Source organism: Alexandromys fortis, unplaced genomic scaffold (assembly GCF_014885135.2).
Source record: "Alexandromys fortis isolate MF-2015 unplaced genomic scaffold, M_Fortis_MF-2015_v1.1 scaffold_55, whole genome shotgun sequence".
Taxonomy (NCBI): domain Eukaryota; kingdom Metazoa; phylum Chordata; class Mammalia; order Rodentia; family Cricetidae; genus Alexandromys; species Alexandromys fortis.
The window spans coordinates 3,102,952-3,130,782 of record NW_026067936.1 but is presented as its reverse complement, the minus strand read 5'-3'; the positions used below and the strand labels follow the sequence as shown (position 1 = coordinate 3,130,782).

At 44.3% G+C, this 27,831-nt stretch overlaps 1 long non-coding RNA gene across 1 annotated transcript; it reads right to left on the bottom strand.

Annotated features, from left to right (window-relative positions):
* Positions 1-2,453: 2,453 nt before the first annotated feature.
* LOC126504407 (uncharacterized) lies at positions 2,454-26,250 on the bottom strand. Its single transcript, XR_007592585.1, has 3 exons — positions 26,176-26,250; positions 8,256-8,337; positions 2,454-2,507 (listed from the first exon to the last, which is right to left on the bottom strand). It is a non-coding gene; the product is annotated as an uncharacterized lncRNA (long non-coding RNA).
* Between the last annotated feature and the right edge of the window lie 1,581 nt (positions 26,251-27,831).

The window sequence follows — 27,831 nt, the reverse complement described above, 5'->3', positions numbered from 1 at the left end:
TATCTAGGTCTTTGGCACGTGGGCAGCGTTTCCTCCTAATTCTGGCTCCACTGTCCGTGCCTACAGTGTCTGTGTGGTCTACAGCTGTGTCACCCAGGCCCATTCTCTGACACCTGCTACCCAAAGATTCCCCATCTCCAAACCGCTTTCCTGACACATCCTGGATGCTACCACTTCCTGTGTCCCACTTCAGAAATCTTAAGCTTCAGTAAATCAGTCTCCACCCACCACCTCCCACCATCCTCTCTCCCGCTCCCTTCCTCTGACTACATCTCCTCTCTACTTCACCAGGATTTCCAGTCCTCGTCCTTGGACTCTACAATCTACCATTGTTCCCTGTATCCATGACAACCCTGCTTTGACACCACCCAGCAGTCAATCTGAATTTTACCTCTTCTCAGCTCTGCATTGCCCTCCCATCTCCTCTCTGCACTGCATGGCTCCTCCCATCTCCTCTCTCTGCAAGGAGTATGCACTTTAGTAAAAATCTCCCCAGTACACATCTGCATCACCAGGAGTTGGTCCCCGTGCATCTGCATCTTCAGGAGTTGGTACCCACGCATCAGCATCTTAGGAGTTGGTCCCCATGCATCTGCATCTTCAGGAGTTGGTATCCATGCATCTGCATCTTCAGGAGTTGATCTCCATGCATCTGCATATTCAGGAGTTGGTATCCATGCATCAGCATCTTAGGAGTTGGTGCCCATGCATCAGCATCTTCAGGCGTTGAGCTCCATGCATCGGCATCTTCAGGAGTTGATCTCCATGCATCTGCATATTCAGGAGTTGGTATCCATGCATCAGCATCTTAGGAGTTGGTGCCCATGCATCAGCATCTTCAGGAGTTGTCCGAAAGAGAGATTTCTGAATCTCAGATTCCATGATCTGAGCTCATGGATGGGAGTGGGACCAGAGTTTAAAGGTCACCCCTAATAGTCCTGACACTGGTGATCCTCTGAACAGATGGAGCAAGATGCTCCTTTAGAAGATGGACTCTGTCTGCTTCATGTTCACACCCTCAGTCTTACATGAATGAGGTAGGCAACTGGAAGCTGTAAGAATATTATTGACTGCAGCGGGCAGATGAAAGGTGACAAAATAAACATTGCTAGTAAAATGTAGGTCACTAAGACAAATCAACCCAGGAAATGAAATGATTTATGTTGATTAAGAGAAAATACATCTAATTTTTATGAATTTTTCAGGTAAAGAGATGAGTCCCCCTCAAATGGAAACATCTCCTCCTGGCAGTTCTCTCTATTCTTCCAGCTGCCACCGCGGGGACTCACGGACTCAGTCCCCTGACACTCGGGAGGGAATGGGATATGCAAATCCAGGCTGAGCTACAATCTGTCCGGGAACACATGGCCTGAATGAGGAGTGATCAAACATAACACTCTCAGGGTAATTTTCCACTGATTAAAGAAAAGGTGTAAATTCTGGGGTTATCCCACTGATGACGACTCTGGGGACATGCACTTTACATATTTAACCAAGGGGCTTAGCCTCTGAAAAGATCATTTCATTTTTGACATCAAAAGGGCGCTGATACCGTATTGGAGGGAAATGGGATTTAGAGATCACCCTTATTCTGTGGGTTCACCTCTTATTTAAAGTTCTCAGGTTTGGACCTCTCTCAACCCCCCCCCCCTTTCCTTTCTTTCCTCTTTTTGTTTGCCTTCGCTTTCTCCCCCCCCCCCTTTCCTTTCTTTCCTCTTTTTGTTTGCCTTCGCTTTCTCCTCCCATCTTGCTGTCTTTTTTCTTTCTTTCTTCTTTTCCATCCCAAGAGAGTATGCAAGTTGAAATGTGCTTGAAATATCTTTGAACTTCTAAACTTGGACTAACTTTCTACTGTAATGTTTACTCAGATTTGGATCCCAGTGTTAGAAAAATGTTGCAACCGGAATTGTTGTAGATTTAATCTGCAATAAACGCATGAGGGCTGCCTTGCCAGCTGGAGTGCCACCCAATGGTGTAGACACTGACACTGCAACCACACGCTGCTGCCGCTGGCGCCACTGCTGATGATGCTGCCCCTGATGCTGCTGATGTTGCTGCCTCTGATGCTGCCCCTGATGCTGCCGCTGATGCTGCCTCTGATGCTGCCGCTGCCACTACCGCCGCCGCCGCTGCTGATGATAATGATGTTGCTGATATTGATGTTACTGCTGCTGCTGCTATTGTTGATGCTGCTGCTGCCCTGATGCTGCTGCTGCTGCTGTTGCTGCTGCTGCTGCTGCTGCTGATGATGATGATGATGATGATGAGAACCCCAGAAAGCTTAAGATCAAGTATCTTCCCAGAAACTCTCCCAGTTCAGAATGAAAGCTGTGTGGTAGAAAGGAAGCAACAAGCTGAGGGACCTCAAAAATATAATTCAGAAAAAAAAAAAAGAAAGAAACTTAGCTAGGAACGGTGGCACACACCTTTGATCCCAGCACTCCAGAGTCAGAGGCAAGCGAATTTCTCTGAGTTTGAGGTCAGGCAGATCTCCATATAGTAAGGCCCTGTCTCAGAGAAAGAGAAAGAGAGACAGGTAGGGAGGGGGAGAGAGGGAGAGTGGGAAGAGGAAAGAGGAAGAGAGAAGAGGAGGATATCATTTGATGTTCTTCACAACAAAAGGAGATTCTCCCAAAGTTCTCTTCCTCCAGCTCTTTTGTCATGAAGCCAAGCAGGTCCTAGCCTCCGCTAGTCTTTGTAGCACTGAACTGATAGCAGATTTGACGTGTTTCCAAATTACATTATACCATGGCATATTCTTCCAGCTGTTGTGAAAGTTTAGGCAGGACTCCAGGGGACAAGTGAAGGCGTTGTAGAGTCAACTTTATCAGCTGGATGTTTAGCGGAAAGCTTGTTACATCAACTTACATCAGAGGGAAGGATTCTTTAGCTGTGTTTGGAAATCCAAGGTTTCTCTCAGTTTCTGAACGCAGTGACAAGCTCACAAGCCCTTTGTTGTGGGTTTGGCTGCCTCTGGCCACATTTTCCCTCCTCACTTATTAGGAGCAAACAGAAGAGAAAGGTAGAAGGCATGACGAAGTTTTCTGAGTATATATGAAAACGAAGAGGCCACTGACATGATATGTGGTGGGGAACATTTCCCCAAAATTGGAGTCAAGATTGCTGTTCTCAGTGTCTTTGAGAAGCTGCTTAGACTTGAGCTCCACTGTCCTGGGAGAGGGTGTCTAAAGCATCTGTTTTTTAGCCTTGCTGTCCTATTAGTGAACATCCAGGAGATGGGCGTTGGGGTTCTAATCATAGCCATGGGCTGTGCAGCAAAGGAGGCTTGACCTCCTTGCCCTAAGCTAGGTCGGAAGAATATTTGAAAGACCATCTTTGGGGGAGGGATGCTAGAGAACAAAAGAAATGTACAAATGGAGCAGCATGATTGCCAACATGTGGCTCTTGACTGGACTTTAGAAACCTGTCTTGAAACTAAGGGCAATGAGATGTTCTCTTTATGCGTGTCTGAGGTCATAGGTTCTAACCTCTTGGGAGGTTTTCAAGCCCTTAACCACAGAAATCTTTCTCCTGAGGTCTTCCTACACAGGTGCCTTAGATATGCTACAGAGAAGAGCAAAGTCGCTCTGATGGAGGAGAGGGGTGTGGAGGACATAGCCTTGCCTCCTCCCTGCCTGTCTCCTCAGCAAGACCTGCACACTCAGAGATGGATTCCTCTAAGCAAAGCAGGACGTCCCTGCATTGGCAAGGTATCAGGCTCCTGGCGGGTGGGAGAGAGGCAGTGGATTGTGGTCATGAAGTCTGTCTCTAGAAGCAGGCAAATACCGGGCTGAAAGCCAACTTATTACCTGCAAGAGGCGTGTCCCTGACATCTTAGAAGATGCCTTCCGTACCAGCAAAGACAAGCATGCATGCAGGTTCCCATGGGTTCCAGGCCAGCCTGGTCTCCTGATCTACAAAGTAAGTTTCAGGGCAGTAAAGACTACATAGAGAAACCTGGTCTTAAAAAAAATAAGGGTAAGAGCCTGAGAGATGATGTCACTCTTCTTCTTACGGCAGGTGTCCCGGGTGCTACTGATGCCACCCAGTGTCAGAGCTTATGGAGCCTAGAAATCTGTCTGAGGAAGAGTCACAGGAATGATCTTGGAGAGGAGAGCTATGGTCAGCAGTGAGGTCCTCATAGGGATGTTGCAGGGCGAAGGACAGAGCGGTATCCAGAACTACAATGTTTACTTCACGAGGAGCAACGGGCTCTTGGGCCTCCTAACCAACTCTCCACCAGGACGTGTTCCAATGTGTGTGGAGCACAAAAGTGGGTGTTGAAGAATCTAGTATGACGTCACCTGAGTGCCGCAGCTGGCTCTTGCCCTCCCCAGCTTTCTAATTTACCATCTTCTTCCAATTCACATATGAATGTATTGACACACCGGGAGTTACAAATGGTTTCAAAACAGAGAAAAAATTAAACACGCATGAAACTTGGAGCCGACAGTTATCAGTAGGTTGACAGGTTCTGGTTAGAAGTAAGAGTCCAAGGTGCTCGCAGCTGAATCCAGAGAGTCTTAACCCCAGTATGCATTGCGGCACTCCTTCCTACATTCCCACGGTGGGGGCCTGCTGGTTGCTGACTCAGGAAGCCACTTTGTTTCTAGTGTGAACAGACCTGGTGGTCGTTTGATGTAGGTCTCACTGGGCTTTGATATCAAAGATCATAAAACACCCAGAAAGCAAAGTAAGTTTCTGATATTACTGAGTGAGGTCAAACCACATGCCCAGGACTATACCTTGAGAGAGCTTTACTGAATTGGTTCCATCTGTGTTAATTCTCCTGTAGCATGTTCCCCCTTTGCCCCGAATCTTTCTAAGGAGTGAACCTAGGTGTGTCCTATGGTGTTCCACCAACACCCTCCAAATCCGTACACGATTGGCTCCCTTACCAGTCTTCCCCCACGATGTTTTTTGTGCCCAGAGCTCCTGAATCTATGAGTCTCATATGCACTCATTTCTCATAGACGTTATTGAAAGACAGTAGCCTCTTCTCCATTCCTGCAAAGGCCGTGCATCACCCAGGGCTGGAATTAAGATAAAGCAAGGGAGACAGGTTGGGGCACAAAATTTAATAGCCCCAAGATGGGGTTCTAGATCCTCAATGTCTGCGCCCTGCCGTGTATCACCTATCTCACCCTGGTCCTGACACTGCTCTGCCCAAGGAAAAGGAGCAAATTAGCCCCAAGGCCAGCAACGGATGGATAAATCAGAGCCGGAAATGTCTGTAGCAGCCTTAGACTCCACGCCTCTTTTCTTAAGAATGGGGTGGTTGCTGGCCTCCCTCCTCCGAAAACCCAGGAGGGTGGAGAAGACAGATGTGACTCTGCCCCGACACCAGGCTCCACTGGATGATGTCACCAGTTGGGTAAAAGCCCAATGTGACATCTAGCCAAGCACTTAAGCTCTCTGGGCTCCATTCTGGTTCCTCGGGCCTTTGACTGTGGATTCTAAAAAGAACCTTGGGACATCAATTATGCATCATAAAGATCTCTCCCTTGAATTTTTCCCCCTTAAAACACAACTTACTCGGTTAAGTGTGGCTGGAGACTCATTGATATTTTATTTTCCCAACATATTCATTAAAGTCAGGTGAAATGCCTTCCGTGGACGCAGAAACAGCAAGAATAAAAGATAATAGATGCAAATAAACGGCGTGATTGAGAGGTACAAGAATAACATGTGACTTGGCACTCTATCTTAGCAAAGGTACTTGAAGGTCCCATCCTAAATTCTTTTCTGTATTAGGGGAAAAAATTGGTGATTTTCCTTAATATCTTCAGAAGCTCCCATGGATACTATAATTCGTGAATGATCAAGCCTCTTGTCATAAAATGTCATAGTATTTGCATATAAACCATGCACGTTCTCTCACTTTACATTATCTTAGATTATTTCTATTGCCTATAATGTAAATGCTATGTAAATAGCTATAATATTTTAGTTTAGAGAACAATAATGAAAGCCTTCTGTACATGTTCGGTACCAATGCACTTTTTTCCCTCAATACTTTCCATTGGTGGGTGGATCCATCCTTAGATGCAGAGCCTACAATACAGAGTGTTGGCTGTATTTGGGTCTCCTTGGTGTCTTCTTTTGAGATTGCAGGCACACACATGTGTGCATGTATGCACACATGCATGTGCTTGTGTATTTGTGTGGTTTAAGTACTACTTCAAATGATTTACAAAAGAGGCAAACTTCTCCAACTTATTGTCATCAATATCATCCTTAGGATACTCCATGGAATGGTAGAGTAATACATAACTCAGCCTTTTGGGGGTCTCAAAAGAGATTAATTTGTATATAGAACTTTAAGGTAACTGTCAAGAACTTTGATGTTGCCATCCTATGAGTGTTCTTTGAGATATGGCGATTGGTTTCTGGCTCCTGATGCCATCTGCCTTGTCAATATCCTGTCTTGAGTTGAGTTGATTGATCGGGCTGGCTAGAAAGGTATTGCCTACCTCCCTCACCGCTCCATGTGCATTCTTCCTGAACATGCGCGTTTGGTTGAAGAATTCTGCCTTCCCTGATAGAGGAGGACCAATGTTTTGTCAAGGGTACATGAATTGCTGGACTCTTCTTTGAGAACCTCCAAACAGCTCTCAAGATCTTCTTTATATGGAAGCACCTATTTATATTGTTTTATGCTCCTCAGAAAACACACACACACGCACACACACACACATGCACATACACACATGCACACATGCACACACACGCACACACACACACACACATGCACACACGCACACCACCTAGAATTCTTGCTAGAATGCCTCAGGCTTTCCTAAAGTGTAGGCACTGATGTGGGAAAATAAGAAGACCAGCTTAAAGGCAACATCTGCTTGAAAAGAAGGAACAAGAAAGAACTACTCAAACCAGTGGGTGAGAAAGAAAGCCAAAACAGAAATGAGCCAGCATAAGCAGGACAAACTGGGTTAAGGAATCAGATGACCTGCAATGTCCTACACGATGTTCCTAGAATTGTGTGGGTCAACGTGACAGGGTTTAGAGTGAGGAAGTGAGATTGTCCGACGGACGGGACACTATCCCTCTAGTGCCAGTGAGCAACAGACGTCATCGGGCAGGAAAAATGACGTAACAGCCACCCCACCATTGAACTGAGTTCACTGAGATCACCCCAGAAGATGAAGAAAGCCTTAAACATCTTGACCAAGGCAACAAGGCTTCATGTCCTAACCAGCACCCAGTTCAAAACTCAAGTCCTTTTTCAGGTAACACTTGTTCCTCTGTTCAAGGGTGAGATGGGTATCTTTTCAGTAAATACTGAGATCAGAGACTCAAAGGGGAAACCTCTCTGTGGGCAGCCCTTCCATCCTAATCCAGCTGTGAAAGGACTCAGGGTACCTGACATTCCGACTCCGGTGTTAACTGTGCATGGAAACACTGATATCAGCAGAAGGGACTTCTAGGTGTCTGAAGAAGTTGTCGCTGACGGAGGACAGCCACTGAATTTCCGCGCCACCTCTCTTCCCTTGCCAAGCAATAGTTAATTTGAATAAATGTCAGGTCATAGCCTGGATGTGCCTTACCAGTGTCAATATTTTCGCTACCTAATAGTACACAGTGTTACACCTGAAATCTTCCAGGATGGCAGGGTGCTATTACAAAAGATTGCTTAATTGTAGATTGCTACTGTACATTTACATTTCAGTAGCAAATTAAGTTGTCAGACTTAATTACCGTTATATGTTTAGATGGTGCCACAGATTATTTAGTTCGCTACCTAGGTTTGCCAACCTGTTCCCTTTGCAATGTGTCAGGGTAGTAATTAGAGAATTACTGAAAACTCTTTAGGCTTCCTATGAACATGTCCAGGATGCCTTGTGCTCTTAAGGATTCTTTGGAGAATCCTCACTTCTGCCACCCAAACCCCCAATATCCCAGAATGAATCTCTAGGGTATAGCCTTAGAGTATCACAGCTTGGGTGCCTTTGTGAATTTATCCTGGTGTGGAAACATGGAAGATCTTCTGATCCCATAAAATGTTCACTAAACAAGAGGATATTAGGGGCATATTTCTTCAGTCTTATCATTATTGACCCGGATCATGTGGGACTGCCTGTGCATCAAACGATGCTTAGCAATATTTCTGACCTTTACCAACTCAATGTAGACAGTATCTTCCTGTCTATATCTAGACACTGGTAGATGACATGCGGTGGGGGGACTTCTCCAGATGAACTCCACAGACCTAGAGAAACAAATAGAAAACTGCCTACCAGGTAGTCTTGTGTTGGTGCCCTGGGAGAATTGCACTGTTCTTCGGACTTTTGGTTCTCAGGGGTGGAACTTCTGTATGGCCTAGAAGGATAAGATGAAAGAAAATGACTACGAAAGCCAAAGCACTTTTCCAAAGATTGGGAATTGATATCACCGAATTCCAGATTGATTTGTATGATTTTCTCTCTATCTCTGGGTCAAATACTTCCCATTCCTTCTCTGGCCTTCTCACCAGCCCTTTCCCCCTTCTCTCCTCCTTCTTCAGTGGTGGCCACTTCACAGGCAATCTGTAACAGGACCTGGCACAGCTAAGGAAATCAACATCTTCTTATTGAATGAATAAATGAGAGGCTGGGATGAGAGCTATAAGGAAACCACAATTAAAATCCTAGGTTTGTGACTCTCTAGCCATAAAGAAGATTGAAATTTAAAAACAATAGAATGGGTTGCCTATCTCCATGTTTAACAAGATATGGTTTAATTGATATGGCAATATCAATTTAGCCCAGGTTAATATTCTATGCACATTCTTATTCTAATACGAATGATGCTATATTTATAGTCCTCATTTCTGTCCAATTATAGGGTCATTAACACGCATATGCTTACTCACACATACACAAGTGCATACAAAAATCATATGTGAACTTGAGTGACCCTAATTGCTAAGCTAAGAACTTACCTATAGAACACAATAGCAGGCTTGTTTTTGTTGTTGTTGTTGTTGTTGTTGTTTTTGATCTTCAGATTTGTTCAACTGAAGCAGAGCAGGCATTGCTTTAGTCTATCAGCAGTTCTCTCATATCCATGAAGTGCTTTGTGTTAGTTCTGCCCCGGAGAACCCCCAAATTCCTGAGTGCTGACTTAGGTTGAGCTGCTTTGCAAAGTTAGGTTGAGTAGCTGGCCCTTGTCACCAAAGCCCAGGTGTCTTCCTTCACTCCTTTGTCCCAAGAACTTGGCATTTTCCTAACCTAGCAAAACCTCCAAGGAGTCAAGGAGAATATGTTTGGTTTCCCAACTTGACTCGCTGACATTTTGATTTGCAGCCACAATCATGCAGATCTTTGGCATGTCTGTGACATCTGATTTCTCTGAGTGCCTTGCACAGTTGATGAACGTGGCCACCAGTGGTTATTTGGCCTGAAATTCTGGTTCCAGATCCTGGTACAAAACATCAACCATCCCCAGTGGAGACGGCTGGGTCCAGCGATATCCAACCATGGTTTACTTTTATTCCTTGAATTAAAATATGCTTTTGATGCAGAATATTTAATATTAACATGTCCATAGGAGATGGCGTGGCTTATTGTCAATGAATAAGTCAATGTATAAGCATTTTCCCATTAGGAGGCAAGAAGGAAAACCACGATTTTGCAGTGGGGATTACTCTCAGACCCACTTTAGGTGTGGTCAAACTGGTGGAAGCTCTTTGAGAGTCCACCTTGTGGGTTCACCGTCTTCAATTCAACAGATACTGGTTAGGCATATAGTGAGAGGCGGGCATTAAATTGAGTGCTGAGAGAAATGGAAGGGAAAAGAAAGGATCCCCACCTGCTTCTCTCTCAACATGCTTTTCTAATCTGAAGCCAAAAGGGGTAAGGGACTCATTATTAGTCTGTTGGTTTGAAGGGATCTTGAAGACAATGTTCTATAACTTGCATGTTGAAAGCATTAGTGTCTTATTGTGAATTCATGTCATGGAACACTCCCAGAGAACGAATTTGGATGGGACAGAGAAGAGTAGCATTAGAGGAACATACATGTATATATATATGTGTGTGTGTGTGTGTGTGTGTGTGTGTATAGTATATATTATATATTAGCCAATATGTAATTAGCCTTTATCTCCTTTCTATGAGCTTTTTACCCACTGTCACCTCTTACTCTCCCCTTCCTAAGGGGTGCGGCTCACAACGCCTGTCTGCGCTCGATGCGCTACCACACAGTTCGTGAACCAGGCAAGGGGCTGGAGCTTGAAACACACAGACACACAGACAGAGACACGGACCTCTAGTCACTGGTAAGAAGCCCTTTCTTCAATAGCACCATGGAGGCTTATATACCCAACAGTCAAGTGGGCCAACAGGTGAAAACCTTATCCTCTGATCCTCAAGGCAGCTCGTGCTTGTGAAGCAGAGCTGGTAAACAACTTTGACACAGCTTTCAGTAACTCAAATCAGAAGGAAAGTAAAGATCTCTAGCGGGGAAGAGCAGCTGGAGGCCAGGACTCCAAACGGTCCCAACAAAGGGGAACTGACCTTGCTAAGCCTACGCCACTCATCTCCTCCCAGATGATGAGCGTTCTGATTCAAGTCTCTTTCCTTTGCTGGAGAAAGAGGATAGGGCAGGTCTCATTTTCAGGAAACTTGGAGTTTAAGAGCTGTAATTCCTAATATCAACTAACTCTGGAGATTTCTGGCCACTTTCTTTCCTTCATTTTAATGGGCTGAAGTGTGTGGGGGTGTCGAGTACGGAGCTTTATGGCGAATATTTAAAAAGCAAATGTAATTTTTGAGGTTTGAAAAACATTCCTTATACAACACTGCCAGTATTACTTCATAAAAATTCATATTCTCTGGTGCATTTCACAGTGCATATAATGGGCTTTTCTTACAAGAAAATGGTGGCACAGCTTGGAGTATAGACCTACAAAAGTTAAATGTAAATAAAATGTCACCTGGAGTGGCACACACTCACACTGTAGTCTGTCTTAGCCCGTTCTTCTGTCTCTGTAAAAGATTGCCATAGACTGGGTAATTTATGAAGAAAAGAAATTCATTTCCTTCCTTGGACTTCCCACAGGGCAGAGAACCCTGATTGCTCTTTGGGCTGACAAGTGAGGGGGACTTGATTGGGGGAGGGGGAGGGAAAGGGGAGGCGGCGGTGGGGAAGAGACAGAAATCTTTAATAAATTAAATAAATAAATAAAATGGAACCACAAAAAAAAAGAAAAAGAAAAAGAAATTCATTTCCCATAATTCCACAGTCTAGGAAATCCAAGAGAGAAGGGCCACATCTTATGAAGGCCTTCCTGCTGCATCTGAGTGGGGTTGGGGGGTGGGGACCCAGCAAGCGTGCACACAGGACAGAGCATGAGGCCACCTTCCCCTTTCATCAGGTCCCACTCCAGAGTGGCCAGCCCTTCTCACAGCAGCAGTATTACCACACTCACGGGAGCAGAGTCCTCATGCCTGGTCACTTCCTCTAGGTCCCACCTCTCAGCACAGTCACAGTGAGAAAGTGCCATTCCAAACACAGGTCCATTGCAATAGGGGAGACAGAGCCCCTCCTCCCCATCTCCTCCCTGTGATGGCCCCGTGTGGCTGTGCGTTCCATTACGATGTGACCAGAAAAGATGAGTAAGTCAGAACCCAAAGGCCCAGCCAGAACCAGCTTAGGTTTAACCAGTAAGGGAGAAACAGACTGTCAAACACAGAAAAATTCTCAATGTATACAGTCCATAAAATATGCTGGTCGGAACACAAACGCGGGAACTTTAATGTCTGGATTTAAATCCTCCTCTTTCCACTGTCCAACTGGCGGCATGTCCTTTAGTATTGTGACCAGGGCAGCAGCGTGTATGTTCAGTATAGAGTGCTGTACCAGGAGTGGTGGAGCTGAGTCCTGTAGCGGCTCTATCTTTGGGTTTTGAGAGGTCTCCACACTGATTTCCAGAGTGGCTGCACCAGTTCACATTCCCAATAACACACTTCTTCCAACAAGGCCACACCTACTCTGACAAGGCCACACCTCCTAATAGTGCCACACCCTATGGGCCTATCTGGGTCATTTTTATTCAAACCACCAGTTTCTTTCAGGAAATGGGAATCACTGTCAGCAGTGGATAGAAAGGGAGTTTAATGTGGAGCCAAAGGCTCGACCTTGTATTTGGGCTCTGTCCCTAGCTGTGCCATTGAACACATTGCTTACCTTATTCTGATCTTCAACTTCTTTACGTTTAAAGTATTAAGCTAGTAACAGTGATTTTGTTGCCGAAATTGAACAACATTGAAAGTAAAGTGTTTGACTCTGACAATTGTTCAGCGGGTGTTGATCAACTCTAAATCTTACTGAGCTTCTGGGTTTTGCAAAGAACACTTGGAAGTCAGTAGAGAATAAAGCAAGTTCATTTAGATTTCACAGATGAGTGTGCTCCAAATTCCGGATATATAAAGATTTGAATATAACACTTCTATGCCAATCTTTGCTAGGTTGATGACAAGCTCCCACCATATAAGGCCTGACAAAAATCTATCGGGAAAATAAATAACATTGACCCCCTCCTCAGCTAGAGTTGATCATAGCAGAAATATCCCTGCTCAGAGGAGCAACTTGTGAGACAAATAAAGTTACTTGTTTTCCTGGAGAAATATAAATCGTAACTAAATCTAGTAAACAATTATCTCTAGTAAATCCGGTTATTTTTAAACTTTCATTTAATTTTATTTTATGTGTAATCTTGCCAATGTGTGCATCTGTGCAGCAGGTACATGCACTATTCTCAGAGGCCAGGAAAAGGTGTTAGATTCCCTGGAACTGAAGTTACAGATGGTTGTGAACCACCATGTGGATGCTGGGAAGGAAATCTCTGTAAGAGCAGCTAGTGCTCTTAACCAGTAAGCCATCCCTCCATCCACAACCTGGTTGTTTTTAACTTAAATAATGAGGCCTTGATGGGTATTTTTTGTAACACACCTGAAGACCCAAAATTACTCTGTTGATGATAACTAAACAATTAGAAGTAAGATACATGGTAGACTTTGTTTATGAGCCCAACTGGGAAGGACATTTTTCCAATAAACTGTGGCAAGATGGTACCATGGACCTCTCGGGGCAGAGGTGTACCATTAGTTCAAAGTCACTTAAATGTTATACTCCTACTTAACTCTCCCACAAAACGAAACAAAACTCAAAGTTGAGTTTTATAGTCTGGGTATTTCTCCCCTGGGGACACAAATTTCAAAACAGTAACATGTGAGCCACAAGACCCTTGAAATTTAACAGAAGAGTCGGTTACTGCCGTATTACACACCCACTGCTGTGAGGATGTGTGTCAGGGCAGCTGTCTGTATGCTTAACAAACATGGTCTCATGAAATGACTGTTCTTTCTTTCTCTTGGTCTCTTGGCTGGACAGTCTTCCCTTGACTTCTCAGCCTTCTTTCTAAAGATTTGCTCCCCAGTGAAAACATGTTGGCTTTCTGCTCAATGGGTGTTTCCATTGCAGAGTTTAGAATAAAACACAATTGGTGAAACCATTCTTCAGCTCTAATAGCCCTCCAGTTGATGTGACAGCTCTGGTAACTTTATGCTTCTGATCAAATGATTAATAATGCTTTTATAAAAATTAGACTGCATTATTACAATACTGGCTCTAAGTCACAAGGCAGAGAAGGGTGCAGAGTATGTATGTGTGTATATATATATACATATATATATGAGTGTGTGTGCACATGCGCACATGTGCACATGCTCAATGGTTTTGTGAAGCAAGAAACTATTTGTAGTTATCAATTAGTCATAGGCTAGAAAATTATGTAGGTTCATACAGCATGTACAAATCACTATCTATATTAGTTACATTTACCAGCAAATGACTGAAGTTGTACTTGCAGTTTTAACTCTGGAAAATGAGGCATCAAGGCCTGATGAACAGGCTTTCTACTACGTGGCTGTTGGTATTTCAGCAGGTGAGTTACACTGGCTCCTCGAAAGGAGAACTATAGCATCTACAAGGATTCAACCCAGTTGATTAGGGCTGGCATGGGCAGTATTTATTTTGTTGTTGTTAATATACTAAATGTAAGTATTGCATGTTTAATAAAAGAAATATTATAATAGAGTCCAACATTTGAAATCAACAAAATAGAGAAATGCTTATTATTTTTATTTTCACCTTTTTATTTCTTATTTTAGTTTTTTATACCATATATTTTGATCAAACTTTTTGCCCTACCCGAATTTCTTCCTTATCCTTCCCCAACTCTCAATCCGCCCAAATTCATATTCTTTCTCTCTCTGAAAAAAAAAAAAAGCAAAACAGACAAGCAACAACAACAAATACATGGAACACTCATCCCGAAATGGGGATGTACTTATCAAACCCCTCAAGACTCAGAACACCATGTGAAAGAGGAAGCAGAAAGATCATTAGAGCCAAGGTGGTGGGTGACTCCAAGGAAACGGTGTTTTCAGACACAGCAGAGCTGACACACATATGAACTCACAGAGACGGGGACAGCTTGAACAGGACCTGCACAGATGCACAAACTCAAGCCAAACAAAATGCCAATACAGAGAGGAGGAAGCGGGCACAAAGTCCCATCTCCAGCCAAGAAGCCATTCCCAATTGATAGCCAACTGCAAGTGGGAAAAGCGTTTTCTTTAATAGAATAATAATCGGCACATCAGCCACCCTCCAGGACAGGCCTTCTGCCCACACAAAGCAGAGAAAGGTTTGTTTATTAGAAAAACCAAAAGGATGATTTCAGAGATGAAGATGAGTTGACTAGTACATTCACATTTGTTTGACTCACTAGAAAGCTCAGAGTTTCGGGGCTGTATCATTTGAAACAAGAGTCATGGAGTGTTTGAAATCCCAGCTCATTGACTTCACAGCCTCAGCCGGACAAATATCAGGTGTTCATGACATGTTATTCGTGTGGATGACAGTTTTCCTTCCAAATAGAACTAACAGCTGCTTAGGAATCCCAGAAGGATGTTCTTGACCCTGGGAGATGATTTATATTACAAGAGTGTTGGGGTGTGGTCACCGACCAGAACCACCTTCTACAAAGAGTTGACTTGCACCGGTGAAACACGCCACTGCTGTCCGGGGAGTCATAAGAAATCCTAAACAGGGAGAATGGAGAGTCGGTCCAAGAAGATTTGGGGGACTGGCATAACAAAACCAAACTGTAAAACTCAGTAGAGCCGTGAGTCAAAATGGGGATTAATTGGAGACAATGATCGTGTGTCTTCGGTACCAGAATAGAGGTTCATGCCTAAATGGTGTCAGGAACTAAAGTTCCTAAACAACATCACAGCCAAGCACAGGCATCACAGATGAAGAGAGATGTTTGGGTGGGAGGAGACAGGACTCCTTGTACTTTAGATCACATACACTGACTTCTGCTTCCGTCACAATGCTGCCATTGCTTGGTAGAAATCATGAATCGTATGTGATCATTTCAAACTAAAATTTAATCTAGAATCCATTCAAGAGAGAAAGACAGAGAGAGAGAGAGAGAGAGAGAGAGAGAGAGAGAGAGAGAGAGAGAGAGAGAACCACAGTGTGCATGGATGTTGAAGGATGATTTTCAAAAATTGATTCTCTCCTTCCAGCCTGTCTTTGAAGTAGGGTCTCTCTTATTGTTTCTGTGATGTGTGGTCCTCCAGGCTAGCTGGCCTGTTTGCATCTGAGAACGTTTCCTGTCTCCCCTCTTATTTGGCTATGGGAGTGCTGGGATCACAGATTCAACCCCCCTCCCCCCCCACACACACACACATCCAACCATGGTTCACATGGGTTCTGTGGAAATCAAGTGTAAGTCATTGGATTTAGACAGCAAGTGATTTTAACCACTGATCCATCCCACCAGCCCCGGAAGTAGCTGTCTTGTTCATAGAATCCTTCCTCTCAAGGAGGATCTTGTTAGAGGTTGCCCTCCGGGTTCTTAAAATGCATGTTTACAAAAAAATCACCCAAGTTGGTGCAGAGTGACTTTGCTGACACTTTGAAAACATTTTAGAAACCACTATCTTACAGTCAGGGAGGGGCTGCCCACTCTCTGCCTCGGCACTCAAGTCTCCAGTGACAGCCACGGCTTTCATTCTGGCCCTTTGTTCATCTTTCGCCCGCTCCCTCTTCTTCTGCCCTCTGTCCCTTCCCATGACGAACAAAGAACCCTTGGTCTGGTAAAGAAACGCACCCCCCCCCCGCCCCCGGCAAATGGAGATGATCTTTTCCAAAGCACACTTTAACTGGACTTGGAGCAGTAAATCAATCACTGTACATTCTTCTGTCGTAATGAATATGATCTATGTATACAAGCTGTCACGGGGCTACATCTTTCTTCATTCTGATGTTATGGAAACCAGACATGCCTCAGAGGAAACACCTGTTGGAGACCCGCATGAAAGAAAGGTCTGGGGAGAGTCACTTCATCATCACGGCATCCATCTGGTGTCCTCGCCAAAGCAAAGCCTAACAGGGCTGAGAGTGTTATCCTCACCAAGAGCTTATCCCCGCCATGTGCTGTGCAAAGGACACAACTGTTGTGTGCACGCGCCGCCCAGACACCAGAGCGTCATCCAGGAGAGCATCAGTGTGAAGAGGGTTGGAACTTGGAAACAAGGAATGGAGCACGAAGGCTGGTCAACTGAAGGTAAAGGAACTACAGGGCACCACCGAGGTTTTAGAAAGCTATATTGTGTCGACAGGTAGAAGTTTCGTGGTTGAAAAGTCAAGATATCTTAGGAAAGGCTGGGGAAAAAAATACGACAAAAATGATCTAGCAGAACGCGCTTCATTTGAAGACGGGAATGGTACCCTGACCACAAATGTGCTTTTTTATTGCCTAAGAGATATCACAGTGCTTCTGCCTGGGAGCATCTCTGCGGCACTTGGTCTTGATACGCCTTCAGTCAGTGCACCTAGTCAAACAGCGTGGTTTTCAACAGTGTATGTCCCCCATTGTCTCCCACAATTTACAGCCTGGACTCGAGTCTTCCTGAAGATGTTCTGATGAGAGATGAAACCCCACTCTGTTCACAATCCCTCATGGGAAGCTCCAAAACCACCTCTGGCTCCTTCTTTTCCAGGCTTCCTTTCCACTTGTATCAGGAAACACTGGCTTAGGGTCATTTTGTTGAGACTTCTTTAAACTCCTTCGGCAGCCTGTAAGTTCTCAGCATAAATTTCTGAGCCAAAAGCAAAGCAGTGTGTGTTTTTGTCCAAGGCTTGGGCTATGCAAAAATGACATTCCATAAAATCTTAGCATGGGGAGGACAGGCCCCTTGACCTAGTGTTTGGAAAAGGGGAAAGCATGTGTTCGTGTGCCCAGAAGTTTCAGTGACCTTGGTGGTTCAGTCTTTGGAGACCACAAGTGTCTCTTGGAAGTACTGGTCAAGTTCTCCCCAAAAATGGAAGAAAAATCTCCAATCCCAGGGATGCATCTGATGCTGCTGGAGAGCTGTGTGTCTCTGAGCGCATTCCCCAGGATGTCTTCACTGTGACTCCTCAGCCAATGTTTGACTTGAAATGCTTGTTTACTGTCCGTTATAATTACCACCTTGTGCGTTTGGGGAAAAGGGACAGTGTGAGCCACTCTCTGTGTGTCCCTTGGACCGTGACCATTTATCCCCAGGAAATCCCCGTTGGTGGTAAATGGGAGAAAACTTGCCAAAACATTCTCAGAGGACGTGACTTAGATTGACCTAAGCCTAGTTCCCATCAACGCATGAAGCCCCCGTGGTTGGTGTCTTGAGACTAACCTCCAAAATAAAATGTCCTGTGTGCCAACAAGAAGTGACCAACTGTTTGCAGTCTGGTTTACTTGGGGCTGGGGTTTCCTAGAATATGAGGTCTTCAGAGTCAAAACTGGCTATTCGGCTGCCAAAATATTGGTATGGTTTCCTGTAAATTTGTAAATGTGGGGGGAGGGGCAGAAAGGAAGAGAGGGGGAGATGGAAACACTGGAAACATCAAGTCAAGAAAAACTTCAGGTCCTTTTATTATGAATGAGCTTTGCCGATGTTTAACGAAAGAGAGCTCAAGAGAGTGGCCAGAACCCTGGATGTTTTGGTACAAGCGGGTTACTATGAATTGTGTTTCCTAGTTTCCCAATTCCTTGTCTTTCCGGATTTCTTGTCTATGCAAACTCTCCATAGACTTGTGGAAAAATAGTAAACTTTGATAGTTCAGATTGCTAAAGTGGAGTTGGGAATGCAGCTTGTTTGGGAGAATGTTTTCCACGCATTCACACAGCCCTGGGTTCAACCCCTAGCAGCACATAAACCGGATATAGTAGCACATGCCTGTGATCCTAGCATCCAGGAGGTGAAGGCAAGAGGATCAGGTCATCCTCCAGAAAACAGCACTTTGAGGCCAACCTGGAACACATGGCACCTTGCCTCAAAAGCAAAAAAAAAAAAAAAATCAAATAAAAATAATGTTGGCTTGGTGTCTTAGAGTTACTATTGCTGTTATAAAACACCATAACCAACAAGTTGGGGAGGAAAGAGTTTATTTGGCTTACACTTCCACTTAATAATCCATCACTAAAGGAATTCAGGACAGGAACTCAAACAGGGCAAGAACCGGAGGCAAGAGCTGATGCAGAGGCCATGGAGGAGTGATAATTACTGCCTTACTCCTCCTGGCTTGCTCAGTCTGCTGTCTTGTACAACCCAGGACAACCCACCCCAGGGTGGCCCCACCCACAATGAACTGGGCCTTCCCCCATCAATCACTAAGAAAAGGCTTAGCGGCCGAATCTTACTTATAACGGCATTTTCTCAGTTGAGGTTCCTTCCTTTCAGAGAACTTTGCTTGTGTCAAGTTGACATAAAACTAGCCAGCACACGTGGTTTGAAAGCCCACCTGAAAATGGGATTTGAGAAAAGAAGTATGGAGGCGCTCAAGGAATCCTGTGGTCAGTATAATCTTGCTTCAGTCCTCATGGGAGAAAAAAGCTGCCTCCCGAGGCAAAGTGAAGCAGCCTGGAGCCGTGTTTCTGGGTAAGTGACACTTCGCAGATGGATGGAATCCACCAAACACACCACTTCTCTTCTCAACACTGACTATTTCAAATGGCCACGAGGACCCATTTTCTACCCTCTTGCTGAGGTGTTACATCCAAGGTCAGAGTAGCCCAGCCCGGGTGAGGACAAGAATAAGACGGTGTCTCTATCAGATAGCGGCATGCCTGTGCTCATCTCTGTAAAGCCCCGCTGTGTTTCTGATGCGTAAAAACTGACAGCTTCCTTTAAAGCGCAGTTTCTGTACAAACCTGCACACAGACGTCTCAGCTTAAATTGTCGCCAGAAGGAAGATCAAGGAGAGAGATTTCCCTCTTCTTTACCCATTCTCCAGATGGAATCTCATTTCCACCCCTTTATGTCTTACGGATTTTGCATTTGGGATTTGGGACTCTAAAGACAAACGAGGCACGACCCGAAGCAGCAGGTACCTTGGATCAGGGCCAGAGTCTGTGCCCCAAGCAGGAGAGCTTGGCTCAGGGCAAGGCTGAAATCTCTGAGAACAACCCTCCCAGAAGCCTTTGCAGCATGCGGTAAGATTTTCGGCGCTCTTCGCACATTCCGATAACACTTCGTAAACATTGGATGACGTGGGAAACAGACAGGTTGATCTAAGCAAAAAGCATTTCTCCTTCATGGAACACTTTTAGCAAAGTTTTCTTTGCTCGGTGAACTCGGAGGCTGAACGATTCAGTCACTGCTCTAGATACTTCTTCCTCTCGTACATCACTGACGCGAGTGAAAATTTGAGACAAAGGCCTTCTTTTATTGCTTTACTTTGTCTTGCGAGGTATTGGAGGCTGGGAAGGGAAGCCCACGCTATCTGAGAGGCACCTCACTTTTCATTCAGTTGGTACATTCCCAAGGTGTTCTGGGTTCAAGCCCAGGTCAGAGATTAATTTGTCATAAATGTGTTCCTTATGGAACGCAGTGAGAGAGTGGCCCAGGAAAATTACCATCAATAACATACGCCAAAAAAAAAAAAAATCAGACTGGGAATCGTGGCATGCGTTAAATATTCCTGGTGTGAGTGTGCACTTGTGCCTGCGGGGATGGAGAGGACCAAATCTAAAGGTATGGGCTGCGCAGAGGAACTTGAATGATTCCGTGTGAGTGCGACGGATACGTTTTTCTACAGTAAGAGGGGATGTGTGAAGTCCTTTTATCCATAACGTGTAGCTCCTGGGAACTCCCTGCGGCTGGGAAACAAAGCGCCGTGCTAGCGATTATGGATTTTTTGAAAACATGAGGAGGGCATAATGATGGGCTGAGGGCCCCGGCTTTAAAGGTTTTCCTCACATCTGGAAGCCACCGCTGGAGGGAAGCAGTGTTTTGCTTAGCACGGTGACCTGTCGAGGAGCAATGGGGATAATGGGCACGGAGGCCACTTGGGATCCTCCGTAAGCCTTGATTGAAGATGAAAAGTAAGAATTGGAGGTCGCTGGTGGGGGCAGGGAAAGGCGGATGTTAGCATCCTTTAACAAGAAGATGTGGGTAACGTTAGGCTCTTACTAGGGATGAAAGTAGAGAACTGGAGATCTCTACCAGCTGTAGAAAAGGGGTCACAGGATGAGATAGCCTTAGTAATCAGGGAGATGTCTCCTGCTTAGAATTTTTTTTCCCCATGTTTTTGTTCTTTAAAGGTTGGATGAGGGGAAAGGGGGAAGGGGCCAGAAGCCAGAAGTGCATCCTGCTCCTCCCACTTCTCCTTTGGAATTCTGTTTCCAATACTGGAGTCCCCGGGCTTTCCTTTGTGTGGTTCTTTAAGTGGCCTGCAGATGCGGAATTTTTGTTTGCTTGGTTGGTTTGGTGTATGTTTTGTGTCTCTCTCGGTAGATAGCCCAGGCTAGACTAAAACTACGACCTCTCTGCCTAACTGCTGGGATGTATATAGACAAGCGTCATCACGCTCACCTTGTTCCCATTTTTGTTGATTTTGTTTTGTTCTCATGGAGTTTTGTTTGTTCTTTTGTGTGTGTGTGTGTGTTGTTGTGTTTGGTTTGTTCTGTCTAAACAAGGCATCTATGTAGCTCAGGCTGATGTCAAACTCACCTTCTTTCAGTCTTGCTCTTCCTGGTGCAGGGACCGCAGCTTTCCCCACCACGCCCAGCTTCAGACCTCAGTTTCTTCAAGCTCGGGTTTGTCGGATCAAGAGGCCCTCTCTACACCCAGTTTCTTCTCTTAAAAAACTTAAGGGGAAATTGGGAAGTTATTATTTCTTCTCCAATGGTGTTTACTTAGTTGTAACAACCAGGAAATGTAGAGAGAGCGAGGCTATAGTTCAAGGAGAACCTTCTTCACCACCGAACAGTAATTGGCACATTTTACTTTTGACAATAAAAATCCTTCTTGTGTCTAACCTAAGGACTGCACTATGCAACTATTAATAATGCTGCTTAGGAATGTTTTGACTTGGACCTTTCTTGCCGACTCTCATAGTGGGAACAAAACCGCCTGGTACTGTATAACCAATCAATCCGTGGGCAGAATTATGCATCCCATCTTCTTTACTGACCCAGTGAGGCAAACAGTCCAACCAGTGCCCTGTCAACATTTTCAGATGTCAACTCTATAGCGTCTCTATAGAACGATCTCAATATGGAAATAAGGAAGGTTTGCCCCCCTGGTGTTTAATTCTGCAGTACGTTCTTTTGCAAGTAAAATGCTTTAGACCACATTTCTCCTCTGTATCAAAATGCCCATGGAAATAGATGTGCAGTATGTCCGCGCTCATCACACTCAGAGGGGAAGGCAGCTACAGGTCTTTGGTGTTTTTCTTCCAAGCTCTTCCATGTGGTCTCTCTAGAGGCACTGATCTTCTTTGACGGGATTTTAGGCTAACGACGACAATATCAGATCCCATTATCTTACAGACTACTCTGTCGTACTCATTAATTCTCCTACCTTCTATGGTTTTTTACTGCTCTTATCCTTGTTTTTTTCTCACCTCTCCTAAAACACACTAATCCTAAACGCAAACTTTTAGGATTAGTTCCTTATGAGAGTTGTGGCCTTTGCCAATGTATATTAAAGTCAACCTTTACCTATGATTTTGAGGCATGTGCTGTCTGGTCAACGTAATTACCGAGAGCACTGCTGTTAGGGTTTTGTTTTCTGTGTGATGGAGTAAATACTACGTAATTTCAGCCTTGTGGGCCAAGAAGCTACTCTGAAGTTGTACAGACACATAACAAGGTAAAAAAACAAATCCTCCCAAATGTTATTAATATACACGAAATATTGTAACAAGGCCCCAGACCTTAACACAACTGACTCCATGAAGGAAGTACCATTCAGGCCACAAAACTCAGCACATAGACAGCACCACCTGCCAAAACTAAAACACAGGCTGAATCCATCAAAGTCCATAGTTCTGGGAAGGCTTCTACATGTTCTAACCTTCCTTTTTAGCATTTATACTTCCACTTCTGGCCGACTGTTCTTGTTACTTGAAGCATGTCAACCCGGAACATGGTCTTTATGCTTAAAAGCTCACCCTGAGGAAGGCTCAGTGCCCCCCTGGGATCCTGAACATCCAATGTAGCTGCCAGCCGACAAATAGACTTCCTGTTGGCTTAAACCCGTGCCTGAGCGGTCTTCTCTGGTGAACACACCCACAATGATTTGATAACAGGTATGTGCATTCTCTTAGTGAGTCAGCCAAACCTTTCCTCACGACACCCCACTTACACCCATACTCAGCTAGGAGCCACACCCACACAGATGCTTTCTCAGTGGATCACCCTACCCAAGAGACAGGATTTTGTAGGACTCCTCCCCTTTCTCCAGCTTTTACCATTGCTTTTTCCGGCCTCTTTTCCAAGGTGTTCCTTAGTCCTTGGGAGACATGATGTAGATCTCCTGCTTAGGATTGTGGCTCAAGGCTTTTAAGGGGATCTCAGTACAGTCATACAATTGTGATGGAGGAAGGTCATTGGTTAATAATAAAGAAACTGCCTCGGCCCTCATAGGACAGAAAATTAGGTAGGCGGAGCAGACAGAAGGGAATGCTGGGAAAAAGAAGCTGAGTCAAGGAGTCGCCATGATTCTCCCACGCCAGACAGATGCAGGTTAAGATCCTCCCTGGTAAGTCACCTCATGGGCTACACAGAATATTAGAAATGGGTTAGATTAATATGTAAGAGCTAGCCAATAAGAAACTGGAACTAGCTGGGCCAGGCAGTGTTTAAAAGAATACAGTTTCCGTGTAATTATTTCTGGGCATAAGCTAGCCATGTGGGTGGCCGGGTGCCGGGGACGCAGCCCCTCCGCTCTTATTTCAACACAATTGAGTGGGTAGAGGCACACACAAAGAATACAAACTTGAGAGGATTGCTTCAAGAATGGCTCCAGACAAATGGAACAACATAAAACAGCAATTCTGAGGTGAGAGGGTTAAGGGATTCATTTAGATGCTACATTATATTATTAAAACTTTCTGGGCCTGGCAATGGTGGCGCACGCCTTTAATCCCAGCACTCGGGAGGCAGAGGCAGGCGGATCTCTGTGAGTTCGAGACCAGCCAGGTCTACAGAGCTAGTTCCAGGACAGGCTCCAAAGCCACAGAGAAACCCTGTCTCGAAAAACAAAACAAAAAACAAAAACAAAAACAAAAAAAAAAAACAACTTTCTGGCTCCCAGTAAGAAAGTATGACAGACCTATATTACCCACACACAGGAGGAAAAGTCAATAAAATGCTACTGAGAAAACCCAAATGTGAAAGTTGTATGTGTCCAAATACAGAGTAACAGTGAAGAATAAGACTATATATATATGTGCAGACTATATCGTACGACCTAGCTATGACACTACTTGGCATATTTCCAAAGGACGTGACATCATTCTCCACAGATACTTGCTCAGCCATGTTTGTTGTCACTCTATTCATAATAGCTAGGAAATGGAGACAAAGTAAATCTCTTTCAGCCAATAAGCAGATAACAAAAAATGTGATACATATGCACTATGCATCTGTAAAGAAAAACGAAATAATGAACTTCGCAGAATGGATGGAACTAGATCATACTGAGTGAGGTAACTCAGACCCAAAAAGATAAATATCACACGTTCTTTCTCATTGAAAGCTCCTAGTTCCAAATCTTCAGATGTGAATATAGAAACCAGGAAAGCCAAGCAGGACCATTGCAGGAAGGGGCTGGGGAGCAATAGAGATGTTGGGACAGAGGGATACAAATGACCTATAAAAGAGAATGGGAAATGGGAGCTCTTCAGGGGAGGGAGGTAAAAACAGAAGGAGGAGAAATAAAAATCAGGATGTCTGGAAAAGACACAAGAAAGCATTCTATGAAATATTTTCTTTAAAAATGAAACCTATAACATAATTCTGTGTAAACTATACATATATAATTTAATGGACTTTTCTCATCTGGCCTGACAGTGCTTCCTCCAAAACTAAAGAATACGGAGGAAAAACCCAATATCAGACATGAAAAGCCCTCCTTGAATGGTTGGCCAGGAATGTCCAACAGACCCTCAAACATCCAGTCTATGTCTTTTGCCACCCAGAGGTGGAAATAAGTCCATATTGCTTAAGACACCATGTACTTGAGAAACAGGGTCCAGAGATTTCTGAACATGAGCTGAACCAAACAACCATTCCCTGAGGGTTAGCTTTGGAGAGAGGCAACCAACATTACTGTCCATCTATGGCACCTATGAACCACATCAACAACCAACATGGTGCAGCAGTCCTAAGGGTGCAATAGTGGCGCACAAACTTTGATGGAAACCAACAAGTCTCTAGTTGGACTTAAGACCCACTCAACACAAGGAAAGCCATGCCTGGTACTGAAACTTAGATAACTGCTCAGTGCTTGTAAAGCCATGGTATTGGTGGAGAATCTACAACCACTGATTTACTTAACCAGCAAAATCCCTAACTACATTCTAAATATGTGTCCTTATACCCACAGATAAGTGTTGTCTTCATCCCTCATCAAGGAAGCTTCTCCTTGCAACAGAGACCACTATAGAAAACCACAACCAGTAAAAATGCAGAATTGTGGAACCCCGTCCCAGTGGACACGTAACCAGTAAAAATGCAGAATTGTGGAACCCAGTCCCAGTGGACACGCCTACAAAACGGTTCCTGCCCCTAAGTCTCAGAAAGCATTGCAGAAGATGGGGCAGAAAGATTGTGACCGACAGTTAATCTGGGAGTTTGCTATAAGACTGTGTCTCCTGGGAATACCTAAAGCTACTACACTCGTAAAATCTCACCAGCATGAATGCCCAAACGTGAGCTGAACAAAGAGGGCAACAATAAGTGTGCCAAGTGAATGGGAGAAAGCCCAGAGGCCTCTACCCCACACAGAGAACTCTAGACAACTAAGGAAAGTCGTGGTTGGTAAAGGTGTCTTCTCCGTGGAAGAGCACACAAATTGGTTGTCCAGTGCCAAATGGTTAGCCCTGAAAACATACATACAAGTAACATTATACCAACTGAGTAGGTTATATTTAGGAACATACATATACATATATACATGCAGTAGCAATTAATTAATTTGAATTTGATTAATTAATTGTTAATTAATATTTAATTTAAATTCAATTAATTTTAAGTTAATAAATAAAAATAAAATTAATGTTTAAAAATCTGCATATATGCATATAGTGGTAATTAATGCACTTAAAGAAGAGCAGGGAGGGGTATATGTGAGGGTCTCTGAGGGAGGAAAGGGAGGGGAGAAATTCTGTAATCTCAGAAAGAAAAGAGATGATATGAACAGAATTCTCTTGAGAGCCAACAGTCCTATCCTTCAGTTGTATTCCTAAGAGATCTGAGAATCTACCTGCACAAAACATCAACATGCTGGGCAGTGGTGGCGCACGCCTTTAATCCCAGCACTCGGGAGGCAGAGGCAGGCGGATCTCAGTGAGTTCGAGGACATCCTGGTCTATAAAGCTAGTTGCAGGACAGTCAGGGCTGTTACACAGATAAAGCCTGTCTTGAAAAACCAAAACCAAAACAAAACAAAATGCACAAAGTATTTGTTTGAAGCACCATTCTGACTATTTAGTCACAAACAGGAATGAAGAATTGTACTATACAACATGCATGGCATACTTTTGTAGCGTTGCTGTAACAGGATTCCCTACCCGAAGCAATTAAGGAGAGAATGGTGAATTTGGACTCACAGTTCCAGGTTCGTCTGTCCTGGTGGGAAAGGCATGACGGGGCAACTCCAGAGTTTGCTGTGGCAGAGCTCCCAGCACCGGATGAGGCAGCAGAGGACTGGTCTGAAAGACAGACACAATCGTCCCCTTCTGGCCCAACCCCAGAAACCCACATCTGCTAGCCGGGCTACAGCCACAGCAGCTGGAGACCTGCCGTTCAAACACAGGAGGCGGTGGATGCCAGTTTACGTATAAACCTCAATATATATACCAAGTAAAAGAAGCCAGGCGCAAAGGCCACATGTTGTGTGATTCCAATGCTATAAAATTAGCATAGACACGCCCATAGAAACAGAAAGTTTGGGGGTTGCCAGGAGTTCTGGGGGCGGGGAAGAACTGGGAAGCGATTGTTTTTAATTGTCAATTTTTCCTTGTAGCTGGCGGACTTACGCTGAAATCAGGTGGTCACGACGGTACGCACCTCTGGGAATGCACTAAAAAGCCTTGAGCCAGACGCTTAGAAGGAGAACGTCGCCTGTACATTTACTGTACATTTACTGTACAATAAAGCTTTTATATCAAAAAATAGAAACAGGAAGGGGGAGCCAGAGTATTGTGCTATTTATTTCATGTAAGGTTAAATTCCCCTCTGTAATCCAATTAGCTATGAGCAGTATAACACCGTGTAATTCCTGGCATTCATAGACGGTAATTGAGTAATCTAAAGGAGGTTAAATTACAGGCAGTACATTCGTCTACAAATAAGCAAAACTGCCTCTTGCATTTCTAGGATTATTTCCATCTAAATATATGAAACTAATGGTGATGTTTACATACATACATACCTATGTAGCTTTCGGGCAAAGCTTTAGGAATAAGTCATTTCTCGAACTCTGACTCACAAAGGCTGAAGTGGTTAGTAATTATCATGAGGACAGTTGCTTCTTACAGTGGGATTGCATTCTGGTAAACTCATAAGGCGAAGATGTCATTCAGTCGAAAATGAAATTAGTAGCCCCCTGAGTATTGCAGTACTCGGTTTAGTGTCGGGTGCCCTAGTGATCGTGTGACTGGGATCTGGGGTGATCGGGTGACTGGGATCTGGGGGCAGGGCACATCACGTTACACATCACTGGTTACTATTGCAAATGATATTTTTCAAACTTTGAATTTTAGTATTTACAGCTCCCGCTTAGGAAAGCAACCGACTTTCCTGGGACTTAGCTGTAATCACTTAACAGCAGCAAGCATTTTTTTAAAGTTTATTTCTTTTTAGACTTTTTCACGCACGTGTTCTTTAGAAGCGTGTTACTTAATTTCCACCCCTCCAGAGACTTGTGCAGCTTTATTTTGTTCCTGATTTCTAGTTTAACTCCATTATGGTCTGAGAACACGTTCTGTCTGATTCACAGTCCTTTAAATTTGTTAATGTAGATTTTGATGCCTGAGAATGTGGTCCGTTTTACGTGCGAGAAGAACACATCAAAGCCCCCCTCCAGCTTCTAGGAGCCCCTAGTTCCTACTCATTCCCTTCCTCCAGTTACTTCACCCAAACTTTTTCTGTGTCTCTCTCTGTGTCTGTCTCTCTGTCTCTACTTGTCTCTTTTTCTCACTCTCTCTCTGTCTCTCTGTCCCTGCCTGCCTGTCTCTTTCTCTCATCTGTCTCTCTCTGTGTCT